Source organism: Panthera tigris, chromosome A1 (genome assembly GCF_018350195.1).
Source record: "Panthera tigris isolate Pti1 chromosome A1, P.tigris_Pti1_mat1.1, whole genome shotgun sequence".
Taxonomy (NCBI): domain Eukaryota; kingdom Metazoa; phylum Chordata; class Mammalia; order Carnivora; family Felidae; genus Panthera; species Panthera tigris.
In genome coordinates, this window is record NC_056660.1 from 45,462,818 (window position 1) to 45,477,473 (window position 14,656).

At 35.6% G+C, this 14,656-nt stretch overlaps 1 long non-coding RNA gene across 1 annotated transcript in view; it reads right to left on the minus strand.

The window, feature by feature from the left end:
* LOC122231017 overlaps positions 1 to 14,656 on the minus strand; it is a 205,897-nt gene that overhangs the window by 7,948 nt on the left and 183,293 nt on the right. The window contains exon 3 of the long non-coding RNA XR_006208125.1: positions 14,004 to 14,079. This is a non-coding gene — a long non-coding RNA (uncharacterized LOC122231017). The remainder of the gene's footprint in view (positions 1 to 14,003; positions 14,080 to 14,656) is intronic.

Genomic DNA, 14,656 nt, shown 5'->3' on the forward strand with positions numbered 1-14,656 from the left:
GCAAGATTTCATGATAAGTCTATATCTACAACTCATCTGCAGTGGAAAGAAAAGGTGGAGGAAACCCTCACTTCAAATGAGATTAGGGAGATGTGTCAAATGTGGGAAACAGTGCAAAATTTTGTAGAAAAGCACCACCCAAATAAGACTATAGCAGTGCAAGTGATGAATCTGTTTAACGACAATGCAATGTCACATTTCAGCGAAATCCTCAAAAGGAGGAAACAGCAAGTCATTGGATAGGTTCCTTGTTAAAGTGTCACGGAAAGAAGAAGATTCCATTGAGCCAATAGATAACGATTCCATTAGTGATAGTGAGAGTCATCCTACACAATAACCCTCCTCTCTCTTGTCTCTCTCACACCAGCTGTGAAGGTATTCAAAGGTACGTGCAGGTTAATTTTTCTTTACATTTTATATTTTCTTTATCTTTGTATATTACACTATTGTAATCATTCCTCTATGAATATTTTTAGGTTGTGGGATGAATCATCTGAGTTTCTACTATTTCTTATGGAAATTCACTGTGACATACAAGTGCTTTGGATTACAAGCATGTTTCTGGAATGAATTATACTTGTAAACCAGGGTTATCATAGAACATATTTAAGAAGATTGCCTAGAGAATGCCTAGACTCTGCCAGAAGTACCATAAATTAAGAGTAATTAACCAGAGGCTATGCATCACTTGGGTCAGGGAAGAGCAGGTAAGATATCTTTAGAGATGATAAGTCTAAAAGTTGTTGGTCAGTGGTACCATTTGCTGACACCTGAGAACTCAATGTCTACTACCCTTCTTTTCCCTTAAGAGGCCCCCTTTAGTGTTGTGCTCCTAGAATTTGTTAACTTTAAAAATAAATGTCAGTTATCTTACAAAGGAAGGAAGGAAGGAAGGAAGGAAGGAAGGAAGGAAGGAAGGAAGGAAGGAAGGAAGGGAGGAAGGAAGGAAGGAAGGAAGGAAAGAAGAGAAATGTACAAGTCTGAGAGAGAAAAAGCTCAGCTCTGATAATGTCCATCATATGGGGAACCAATGCCAGTTCACAAGAGTAAAAGTGAAAAAAATCCTTTACAGCTTTATTTTTTGACACCTTTCCTGGATGACTCAGAAGCTCATGAATCCAGCAAATGTCTGGAGAAAAGGGGAGAGCCTGGCAGCTACTAAAGAGAAGAATCTGGCAGCACATCCTCTTCCACATGTATGCTTCTTACCTAAAAGAGGCATGTGGTCAGAGAGACTCATTATGTGAACAAAGCGTAAGGAATTTGGGCTATGAAGCCAGCTGAACATTCAGAGGACTCCAATCCTGGCCACTGTCTGACTGAACTGTAGAAGAGGCTCTAAAGCACCAGGTGTGCGTCAAGTCATAGAACCATGAAAGTTGCTAATAAATTGTTTTAGATCTTTGTTTTCTTGTCTTAGAAGAAAAGAAGTTTGATAACTGGAACAGAATTTCTTACCAGGAAGAGGATTATTTCCATCATAACAACCTAAAATATGTAGCACTCTCTTTGGGACCTTGTCAAGAGCTTAGGCCTCAAGGTCCTCAAGAACGGTATTAGTTACAGATTGAAGGACAGTGAGGAAACTGTTATTGGAGTCTGGAAAAAAAAAAGGAATGCATATGTTATGTGGTGGTATAAAACTGGTAAGCTCTGGAAAATAGAAATATAACTAATGAGTTAATGGAGCTGGTCAAGGAAATTTTCAATCAATGTGTTAAAAGAGCCAATGGATTTGTTTCAGCAGTATATGATAAAGTATGGTTAAGAGAGAGATGAACTAAAGAAAAAGCTGCTCAGTTCCCAGTCAACCCTAGAGGAAACATTTCCAAATCAAAAGTTAGCAGGTTCAAAATTAAAACTGTTCCTCATTCCTATCCTGTCCTGAAAAACAAACTTCAACTTAAGAAATGACATCAGCCTGCAAAACCCTTTGTTAATACCTCAAAAAATTTTATGGCAACGCCTAAAGATTTGCAAAGTGAGACAAAACAGTGTTGAAGAACCTCAAGGACATCGTCCCGCAAAACCCTAATTCTTATCCCAATGTAAGGAAAGATCTGTCTTCAAAAAAGATTTCTAGCTATGGCTCCTGTCTAAGTGAGTAGATTAAAATGTAATACACAAGAGACCCAAGAAATGTTTAAGGAATGCAACTGGCTTGGTCTGAAAGTGACAGAAACAGTTTAACAATAACAGAGGTCCTTTAGGTCCTAGAACTTCTATAACCAGAAAATAGCATAAGAAAGCTACTCAACAGCAAACATGGTTACATTTTTATTGAAAAGGAATAAGGCTCAGAAGGTGGAGCCAAGAGCCCAGCAGGTGTATCAAAGAGCCACAGAGAACCATTTCGAGGAAACAAGGCTATGCCTTAATCAAGAAACCAGTGACACGGACATGGCAGGATTTCAGAAATGCTATGGACAAGTTAACAGCTGTGTGATCCTGTTGTTCTCCTTTTTGAATGGAAAGGTCTATTGAAGTTGTCTTACAGAAATCTTAAAATTGCATGATTCATGTAAAAAGCAAATAACTTAATTTCTCAGTTTTCAGGTTATGACGAGTCATTATCCAAGGACTTACACCTGAGGAACTACACCAGACCGTTTAACCCACACTTAGATCTATTTAGAGTATAAGTTTCCAGACTAGAATCTGAAGACATAATGGGTTGAGACTGGGGTATCATGAAAAGCTGAGTGCATTCTGAAAGTAGAAAGAATGTAAATAATCTGTGGACTCCAGGAAGTAGCTACAAATTCTTAACCATCTTAACCATTAAGAGGAAAACTATGGGCTGGGCTTATTTATGTTTAAGCCAATAGAACATGGTAAAGGTAATGAGGTGTCCATCCCTGGCTTATGTTTTTAAAAGGATAACTTATGCTCTTTCCTCTTGGCAGACAACTACCACGATGAACTACATTGAGATCTCTATATTCAGAAGACCAACTAGCCACATGGAAACAGGTTACGAACAACACCCTGAGCTATCAGACATGTGAATGGAGGTTTCCTGGAAGTTCCATCCAAGACACTAAAATTAAGAACTGAGGCCCTGGATGAATATTCCTAACCATTTGAATCACCCAGTTAGTCTCTAGGCATGGAAATGAGACAGAAAAAAACCTCATGTGCCTTTTCTGAATTCTGGACAAAAGTAATTTGTTTTCCTGTTAGGGAAAGAGTACATTTCTCCAAATGTCTAGCAGGCAAGAGAAAGCCAGTTCTATGTGAAAGTTATGGTATGACAGTGGGCAGATAGATCTCAGGACATAGGCAATAAAGATACATTTTGATTGGACTTTGGTCACCAAAGTCCAAGATGAACTTGATCTACAGAGATAAACCCTTGAAAATGTTTCAAGACCAAGTATTAATAAGAATATGTCAGGAAGACCCAAGTTGGACAAGTGAGAGGTGAAAAGTTATGAGGAGGCATGCACCTGAAGGAAATTGGCGATGTCACTCAACAGAACATTTTTCCATATCAGAATTTATTCATAACGTATCTTGTATCTTGCTTTCATGTTTTTAATTTCAAATAAATAATTTGCAAACATTTAGTTTGATGATGGTAGCCAAAATGTACTATGTCTATTTCTTGAAGGAAAGAAAAGGAAATCGCAGTCATATTTCTTCTAATTTTAATATTTTAGATTTTTAATGTAGGCAAAGATTTCATTTTAAAATGATCCTTTCTAATTGCCACATTAGAGACAAAAAACTTTAAAAGCTTGGTTTAAGACTCATTATGTCTAGCTCCAGTAGTCCACTTAATCATCACAACATGGTTAGATATTCTTTTTCACATTACAATTGCTCCTAAGCATTGGTAGTTTTTCATTCATTGATGATGGAAAGACATCACACTCATTTCTAGCATGTGAGTTTTCATGGAATTGTTAGCACTACACGTATTTTAATTAGGCATGTTTTCTCATGGGAAAACATGACAGAGAAATGCAAAATACTCACAAGAGTATATGGAGAATACACATGAAGGGTACAATATATAAATACAAAAAAGGGTTACAAGGGAGCAAAGGGATTTCTTAGTAATTGGTTTTCTAATAATCATAGAGGGAATTCTAGAGAAAAATGTATGAATTGCGTCATGAAGAAATGAATAGGCATGCTTTTCTAGGAATAGAGGCCGTTAAGTTCTGGAAAATAACCATAGCTATTCAGTACTGTTGGTGGAATTTCAGATAAATGTTTGCCTCTCTGGATAAATGGTTTGCAGTGTAATAGGAGTTGATGGAGTTTGTTGTTGTTGTTTTGTTGAAATCATACTTTCTTCCAGCCAAAGTTCTCCTATTTCCTGAAATCACTCAAAACATAGTATCATATGCAAAAATTGTCAAAATCTCTCTTTATTAAAAATAAATTGCTACATAATTTAAATATAAAATCACTATATCTTATTAACATCAAGTTAGGTGAAGATTACAATCAACTGGGGGAGAATGCATTCACATTTCTGCTCATACTTTCTACTTGCTTTTTCAAATACCCCTTCTACTTGAGTTAATTACAACATAGTTTGTCCTAGTCTCTGTCTTACCAGATGGAGATCACATGTACTGTATTTAATATTTTTCCTTAAAAATTCTGTTTTTTCTTTACTGAATTATTGTCCCTCCTTATATCTTACAGGTAAGATTTAGTTATCTTTTAGATAATTAAATTAGAATTTAAATGATTATTAGTGTTTTAATAAATAAATTGGTTAACACAACTTTTTTAAAATTTTTTATGATGCATATCTAAATTTAATTCAGATAAAAGATCCTTATAACATTCAATTTTATAAAAAATTATAACAAACAGATTTCTACATTGAGGCTCTTGACTTCATTTATTACTATGTCATGTGTTGTTTTATACCTTCATTAATTAATCATAGTATACAATACCTATAATTTATATTATTGGAGAACAGAACAAAGTATCAGCAAATTCAAAGATATATACCACTTTTAAAAATTTTGAACATTCCTAAGCCTTTATTTGCTATCTATGAATATATCTGATTGTATAGTTTAGGCTGTTTTTCAGGAAATGACTGTTCAGATAATGAACAATCATTTTTCTAATTGTCTCAAGAAGAGAAGCTTCCCATACTCTATGGTCTTTATTCCTCTAACGAATAGTGTATAAATAGAGTGAGGAAATTCTATCAAGTAGGCTAGAATAAGCTACAGAGATCCCATTATTTCTTAATTACAGTCCCTCTGAAAAGTACAATGGAATGAGAAAGCCAGGGAAGAAAAATGAGAGCCGACATCATTTTTACATGGACTTCCTTCTCTCAGAAAAATGTAGCATCTGAGAATGATTTTAAGCCACAGAAGATCAGAAAACTGGGCTATATAAGTTGTCCTTCCAGTTTGTAGAGAAGAGTGTACTATTTGGGGGATTCAGGTTAATAATGACAATGAAAATTTGTGTTAACCTTAAATAAGGAAATTAACTTGCATTCTTTGTGCAAAAACTTCAGCAATTTACAAATATGTATTATGAAAGGAGATGCTGTCTAAATACATTATTTTCTTACATATGTATATGATATTTTCTCCTACAACCTTACAATTGATCTCCAACCCTATTCAGTAGCAACAATCTCCACAAAGAATTCCACGAAGGTAGACTGGACTTATTTCTTCCCATGACAAACCACTTAAAAGGCATACATCTATATTTAAGAGTTATTTTCTATGTGAAGTAAATGCATATCTTCCTTTGCCTTCTACATATTTCTCCTACCTCCTGAAATCACAGCAAGTTTTAAGGCTTCTTCCATATTGTATATGTTTCAATATTGAAGACAACTATGATACCTGTTGCTTTCTAGGTGTAACATAGTCAATTCCTTTCACCACTCCCCAAGTGATATATATTTTGGTTACCTATACCATTCATAAATAAATGTATAGTCAATAAGTACTTGTTGCACAAAACAGAGAATGAACACCTATTCTGTGGGTTGGGGAGAAGGGAGAAGACAGGGAATCAGAAACACTACAAGTATTGCCAAACACCTTTAGCTTTGAAGAACACAGAACACAGATGTATACTCAGATCCTGCCCCTATACCATGCTGGCTTACCTCTCTATATAAACACAAGAAAGAATTTCAGGGGCACCTGGGTGGCTCAGTTGGTTGAGCATCCGACTTCAGCTCGGGTCATGATCTCACGGTCCGTGAGTTCAAGCCCCGCGTTGGGCTTTGTGTTGACAGCTCGGAGCCTGGAGCCTGTTTCAGATTCTGTGTCTCCCTCTCTTTCTCTCACCCTCCCCCGTTTATGCTCTGTCTCTGTCTCAAAAATAAATAAACACTAAAAAAATTATAAAAAAAGAAAGAATTTCAAATACTGTTCATGTAAGAAGATAGGGAATGCGTTCATGAGGAGTCTATTGAAGCATAGCAGTGATATCTCTTCTTTGCCCTATGAAGCTATGTTATGTTTATAGTCATTTAGATTTTTCAAAAGTCTTTTTCATACACCATTTAATTCATAGTAGAAAGATTCTAGAGCATCAGCATTCGATTCAGTCTTATTTTTTTAAGTATACACAGGTATATATCTCTATAGCAGTATGCATATACTATATTAACAAAGAACGTATTCACTTTTTTTTTTTCAACAGCAGTGTGAATAATCATATGTATTGAGATCCAGATGGTAGTTTAGAGAATTATCTGTTACTGTATGCGATCTCATTTTTAGGCACTTTTTTAAAAGAAGGCATTGAAGCATGACGCCCCCTTTTTCTGCCTTTGCTTTCTTTATGAGATATGTATGCAAAGAGTGCTTAACAGAGCAGTGGCTTGCTCACAGGGGAATAGGGAGTTTAATGAATCATACATACTTTATTTGAAAAATATCAATAACCATTCACTGGTCTATTCTTGCATAAACTGAATAAAAATCCTCATGTAAATGGTGCATAGCTTTTTTTATGAATCATGCTCTATTTTTTAGTACAATGCTAAATCATCTTAAAACGTGTAGTTTTACCTGCCAAGCCTAAGATAAATTTCCATCAGTGATTAAAGACTAGTTCCATTCCCTATAATCCCTGTCAATTATATGAATAGGCAGTAATGGAACACTTTATTTTCTTTGGTTATTAAAACACAAAATAGTAATGCAAATGCACTGTACAATGTCTCCTTACTAGATTGGCAGTGTAATTTATTTAATCAAATTCAGAAGTCAAAGACAGAGAAGTAGGAGTTAGTCTCTTAAAGCCTACATAGGACAAAATGTGTCCAGCTAAGAAATGCCCACAAAGGATCAGAATGCAAATTGTAAGTCATTCAGAGATCTCTCATCATAACAGTTGCACGTAATTTCTAGTGACTAACATTTCAATTTCATTTCTAAGGCTACAACTTTTTAATTTCTCCTTCAATATAGATCACTCACATTCATTCTGAAAAGAAAGTGGACCCTTAATCTATGGCTTATAAAGGCAACATTCATTTCAAAAGTTTTAAGTCACAAAGAATAGAAATGAGTCAGATTTGAATTCATGGTAAAAATGAAGTAAAATGAATATAGCAGTATCATAAATAGAAGAAATGGAGCCCCTCCCTTTTGAATGGGGCTATGAGGAAGAAGTCAGTGAATCAGGCTTTGATAAAGAAGTATAATGTTGCTGGCATTATCTCCATGATACTCATGACCAGTGCTTTGAGTGAAAATTTAATAAAATTAACACTACTTTCTTGATTTATTTTTTTTTCTTTTCTTCTTAATCTTCCCTTCAAGATTAAACTCATCAGCACTTGACAAAAACTGCAAATAACAGCCAGATGCAGGAGTTGGTTTTATCTTTTTATGCAAGTATGTGGTGCTAATTAGTGCAAATTGATTAAACTTTAATTGCCTGATCCATGGCTAATTAATATTTATAAGATGAATGAGCAGGAAAACCAGACATTTATTAAAACACTTTAATGATTTTTCATATGTTTTGACAAAGCAAAGCAAATAGATGTTATGAGTATGGATGTGCTAGACTAAGGGACTGTATCTGTTGCCGCCTACCTGTGAATGCCCTGAAAATGTACATTAACTTTTAAACACATAGGTTGTAAACTTATTTTTCTTTAGGTGTTTTTCAAATTATTTTCAAAGGTTGTTATTAGGTCAGTTCATCATATATGGCATCAAGTATTACAGTGATAAATATTACTAACCCATGTAAATTTTTATATTTTACTCTTAGTACATATTATGTAATAAAAATCCCCTAATGCAGTATAAAAATGTAGGCAATGAAATATATGTCAGTATTTCTGAGTTTTTAAAATTTTAATAATTTGCAAAAATAATTAGATATCAACTAGGAATATTGATTATTTGAATTTTTCAAATTAGATAGACCTGGCATGTTTCTACTTAATCATCCTGATGGCTAATGTCAAAATCCAGGATTTATTCCTAGCTTTGAAAACCTAATTTTACACAGCAATATTAACATATTAAATGTATATTATTTCAAAGTAGAATATAAATACTTATTTCTAAAATATTTTATTTCTATGTAGGACTCCTAAAAGAGCTTATATAATAATTTATAACAATAGAGGCTTATTCTACAGCGTAGATATTTTGGTTGTTATCTTGATAATATTTTGCAACTAATTCACACAACTCATGTTTTTAGTGAAAAGCTTTTTCCAAAGAAAAATATTTTGAAAAACTGATACAATTCTATATGTTCATTTACTATATCCTACATTTAAATTCTATGTTTAATTCTCTAGCACACCAAACCAGACAATAGTTCACATTTTCTTGCATATATATCTCTACACATTAAATAATTCTTATGAACTCAAATGTTTGGTAAAATGATATTTACTGTAGTCTTAGCAAAAATGATTCAATGATTTTCTAAGTTAAATAGTTTTAAAATACCAAGTATTTTTATATGTCATATCAATAACATAATTGTTACTTATTTTAAAATTAAGGTGTAATCAATTGTAATCTAAAAGTTAGCCCCCCCCCTTGTTTTTAGTTCCCCTATCCTAAAGTATTGCAGATTGTTTTAAAGTTATATTCCCAATTATGATGGTATTTTCATGTATTAACTTGGCAAGTCTACATTACACAGTTCCTCAATTAAATTCTGTTCTAAGTGTTGCTGTGAAGGTATTTTGTGGATGTGGTTAAAGGTGATAATCAGCTGATTAGCAATAAATTATACTCATAATTGCAAAGGAGATTGTCATGTAATCTGGGTGGACCTTATGCAATCAGTTGAGTAGCTTAAAGAACAGAGTTTAGTCTTGCAGGCTGAAGAAATTCCAGCAACTTCAAGTCCTATCTGAGAATTCTAACCAGACTTTCTTTCTTTTTTATATCCAAAAATTTCCAAAGTTACTTAATTTTTCCCCTATGTTCATCTGCTTCATTTAGTAAATTCCACATATGAGTGAAATAATGTGGTTTTTGTCTTTCTCTGACTGACTTATTTCATGTAGCATAATATTCTCTAGCTCCACCCATGTCATTGCAAATAGCAAGATTTCATTCTTCTTTTCTGGCTGAGTAGTATTCCACTGGATATATACATACCACCTCTTCTTTTTCATTCATCGGTCGAGGGACATTTGGGCTCTTTCTGGATATTGGCTATTGTTGATAATTCTGCTATATATATCGGGGTGCATGTGTTCCTTTGAATCAGTATTTGTGTGTAATGTGGATAAACATCTAGTAGTGCAATTGCTGGCCTATAGGGTAGTTCTATATTTAACTTTCTGAAGAACATTCATACTGTTTTCCGGAGTGGCATTCCCACCGACAGTGTAAGAGAGTTCCCCTTTCTCCGCATCTTCGCCAACATCTGTTGTTTTCCTGTTGTTAATTTTAGCCATTCTGACAGGTGTGAGGTGATAATTTCATTGCAGGTTTTGTATTTCCCTGATGATGAGTATTGTTGAGCTTGTCTTAGTGTGTCTGTGGGCCATATGGATGTCTTCTTTGGAAAAATGTCTATTCATATCTTCTTCTCATTTCTTCACTGAATTATTTGTATTTTGGGTGTTGAATTTGATAGGTTCTTTATAGATTTTGGATACAAACCCTTTACCAGATAAGTCAATTTCTGAACTTCTCCCATCCTTCCATTCCAAAGGTTTTCTTTTAGTTTTGTTGATTGTTTTCTTTACTGTGCAGAAACCTTGTATTTTGTTGAAGTCCCAATAGTTCATTCGCACTTTCATTTCCCTTGCCTCCAGAGATGTATCTAGTAAGAAGTTGTTATGGTTGATGTCCATCAAGATGGAAAATACTGAAGATCAGGCAACTTTATAGGAAAAAGGTAAGTTTGCTTCTGAAAATTTTAAATTTGACCTGCCTAGAGATTTTTAGCCTGATATTTCTTAAAATTTTTTTTAATGATTATTTATTTTTGAGAGAGAGACAGATACAGAGACGACAGAAAGACAGACAGCAGGAGCAGGGGCAGGCAGAGAAACAGAGAGACACAGAATCCGAAGCAGGCTTCAGGCTCTGACCTGTCAGCACAGAGTCTGATGCTGCGCTTGAACTCACGAGGCGTGAGATCATGACCAGAGCTGAAGTTGGACTCTCGACCAAGTGATCCACCCAGGTGACTCTCAACCAGATATTTCTAAAATAAAGTTCAGGAGCTCAAAAATAAGAGTTGTATTGGCACATAAACTTGAGGAACATAATGTTACAGATGGTAGCTTAAGATATGGCCATGACTATGATTCCCGTGGGGTAAGTATGTGTTAGGAAAATAAACAGACATAAGAATTCAAGATACCAGACCAGGTAAGACAATTCTTTTTTATCTGTTCAATAATTCTTCTACTACTTAGTTAATGAATTCACTCCTTTATTTATTCAAACTAATATTTAACATCTAACACATGCTAAGCTATGTGCTACACACCAAGTATAAGAGAGGAAAAATTTGCACATTTGATGCACTCATGGAAATTTTTCCTACATACATGTAAAAAAATCAACCTCTGAATGAAGAAAATAGAAATTTTTTATTTGTGAGTATTGCGAAAGCAGAATATTACTGTGGCCAGTTTTGAAAAACATTAACTTTATAGGACTAACTTTCATTTCCTACTCTAAGTAGAAGTAGCCTTTTACAAAAGGGTTTAACTTCCCTCCTTATGCGATAACAGAAAACAATTTACACACACACATACACACACACACACACACACACACACACACACACACACACACTCTGATCCTCAAAGATCGTCTTCATTAAAGACACTAAACTTGTAGCCTAGACTCAAAACTTTTTTTTAAGTTTATTTATTTATTTTGAGAGACAGAGAGAACAACCATGAGCAGGGGAGGGGCAGAGAGAGAGAGAGAGAGAGAGAGAGAGAGAGAGAAAGAAAGAAAGAAAGAAAGAAAGAAAGAAAGAAAGAAAGAAAGAAAGAAAGAAAGAAAGAAAACCCAAGAAGGTCCAAGCTGTCAGCACATGGAGCTGACCCAGGACTCAATCTCATGAAGCATGAAATCATGATCTGAGCTGCTATCAAAAGTTGGACGTTTAACTGACTGAATCACCCAGGCACCCCTCAGAACTTTTCTTAACCAGTAATAATAAGATTTCTATCTATGGTAGGTTGTTATATTAATGGCTTCCAGTGTATTGTGTGTAGATTTCACCCACATTGATTCTGGGCTTGGGCATGTAACTTGCTTTGATCAATGAGGTATTACAGTTGTGATACAATCAGAGACCTGACAAGTACTTGTGTAGTGGGCCTTGTGTCCTCGTCTTCCTGCTGGGAACTCTTCTGTCATAGTTAATAAAAAGGGGGGGGGGTGCTATGTCAGAAAATGAAAGAGAATGTATAGAAGCATATCCAAGGGATCTTCTCCAAGCTAGCAGAGGCCCACTGGACCATGAGCTGACCTGTTGGTGACCCACAGGATCATGAGCAAATAAGTCATCGTTGCTTCAAGCTGCTAAGTTAGTATTTTACACTGGAGCAGATCAGACCACATGCTGTGTGACAAAAGCAACATGCAATGCACACAAGAGGATTCCTTTGCTAGTTAACCAATATTTTGGGGGTGTTTCTTGTCTTGAGGGGTGCTAGGAAATAGCAGTTGAAAATGATTTCAAAACTACTAGAAGAATTCAGGTTATTTCCCTGATCAATCGTTAGGGATATTGACATTAGAAGCTTTTATCCCAGGAGTCAGTTATGACTTCTTGCTTTTCAGAGATTTAGGCTAGCTTTTTTTTTTCTTTTTTTTTTAATGTTTATTTATTTTTGAGACAGAGAGAGACAGAGCATGAACGGGGGAGGGCCAGAGAGAGAGGGAGACACAGAATCCGAAGCAGGCTCCAGGCTCTGAGCTGTCAGCACAGAGCCCAATGCGGGGCTCAAACTCACAGACCGCGAGATCATGACCTGAGCCAAAGTTGGACACTTAACCGACTGAGCCACCCAGGTGCCCCTAGGCTAGCTTTGATAAACTTCAAGTTTAAACTCTGGGCGAATCCAGAGTCAATAATACCAATTTGAAAATTGCATGCAGTTTGTACTTTCAGTGTGCTCCTTGAGATCTCCTCATTGTCCATATGTGCCACATTAGCTTGCCTCCATCTAGATGCAAAATCCAGTCCTTTTCTTTTTTATCTGCACAAAGTCCAATATTCCAATAATTTTCTGGTTTTAATATATTTAATAAATATCTAGTGATAATGGGTAAGGATTATACTTAAAGGAATAAAATCTTTATTTTATCAAGAATCAAGTCAGTTCCACCGCCTCATTGCATGTTTCCCCTCTTTTTCCCATTCTTTCTCTCTTTCTTTCTGGCAAGTGACAAACACCTCTCTTACTCTAATCCCCAAGGATCTCTCTTTCAATTGCCAAACACTTATAATCCTTTTATAAATATATTATCTTTATACAAGAAATCCAGTGACAGTTATTATTATGAACATTTTCTCTCTTATTTCATAAGCCCAGAAACTAGCTTGAAACTCTCCTTGCCACCTCAAACTAAAAATAGCTTTAGCTAGAGAAAGTTATCTAGCAAAGGAAAATAAATACAGAGACTTAGGCTGGGGTAAAGGCATGAATCCCAGGGGCCAGAGTCATAGATGCTAAAAGAAAAAAAAATGGAAAAAAAGAACAATCTGTGTTTATCACCCTCCTAGATATGAGCTACTTAAATGTATGAATATGGGTCTGCACTAGATAAAAATAAAATAGAATTCTGTCAACTCAGAAGCCTTTTTTGGCTCTATTCTTCTGGTTCATTTGTAGAAATCCCTAATCCTTCTATGTGTTTTTATTGGGACAATCAAGGCAAACAACATAGGGATGAATAATCCAGACTAGGCCAATCAGAGATTTCCCTGAGATAAGATATCCAGGCTGAGCTGACCAGATCTCCCTGTAACACTTCTCTAAAGCTAGCAAGTAAGATTGTCTCTTAATTTTAGAATATGAACCTACATCTGTAGCCTTGGGCTCTGGAGCCATCATTCACATTCCATGGAGATACTTAACTTTGGCAAGGAAGAATGAAGCCAGCATGCACAAAGAAGGAGAAATAAGGAAAAAACTGAAATTTACGACAGTGATAGATAAGGCATGTGTGTGTTGGGGCAGCAGGGGGATCATTATTTGCATATCTGGACTTCCCAAGTATGTGATCCAATGAAATGTGTCTTTTGTAAAGATTAGAATGAGTCTGGTTCTATAACGTACTAACAAAGGAGTACTGACTCTTTTAGCCATAAACAGTTCATTTTAATGAACTGAATCACAGAAAGAGTCTCTGGGCAAGGAAAAATAAATACAAAATGTATTCCTTCTGAGTGCAGTACCTAAGAAGTGGATTCCAAGTATATACGGAGCATTCCAATCCTAGAAGACATGACCTGATGACTTATGTAACACTAGTAGTTTGTAAATTCATATACACCTCAAGCCCGAATTTGCGTACCTTGGTGTTGCTTCCAATTCACACAGTATCAAGTAGGTTCACCTTCAATTAGAATTACAGTTTTCCATCAGGTTTTCTAGGAGCAAATTTAGGAAACGAAGCTGTGACATCAGGCTTGGGTTAATTCATATTTGAATGAAAAGTAAGAGCAATAACTTTGATAATTTTAGAAATCAGTATGTCTCTCTATTGATCCCTATCTGCAACTCATTTTTTCTTATTTTATAACACCTTATTTTCCTGTATCGACTGTCGACATTTACAGAAATAGCCATGTGAAATAGTCAGCATTTGCCGCACCAACAAACAACCCCAATTTTTCAGTGGCTTATGACAGCTAACATTTGTTTCTTGCTCATGTCACACTAGAACTGTGCTTTTTAGGAGGCTGGATCACTGCTGTTGTATTTGGCGGGGATCCACCAAGCTTGACTGGACTTGGCTGGATGTGGCTGTACTCTCCTGAGCTCTCTGGTCTTGGTTTGGCTTCATGTCTGGTCACGTTCCATTAGCCAAGACAATTCAGATGACCAAGCCCAATGGCAGTGAGTTAGCATTCTGTGCCTAGAGGTAAGGCACTGCAAAGTTCCATGGCAAAGAGTGTGAGTTCACTTCCAAAGAGGAAGAGAAACAATTGGAACAATAATCTAATT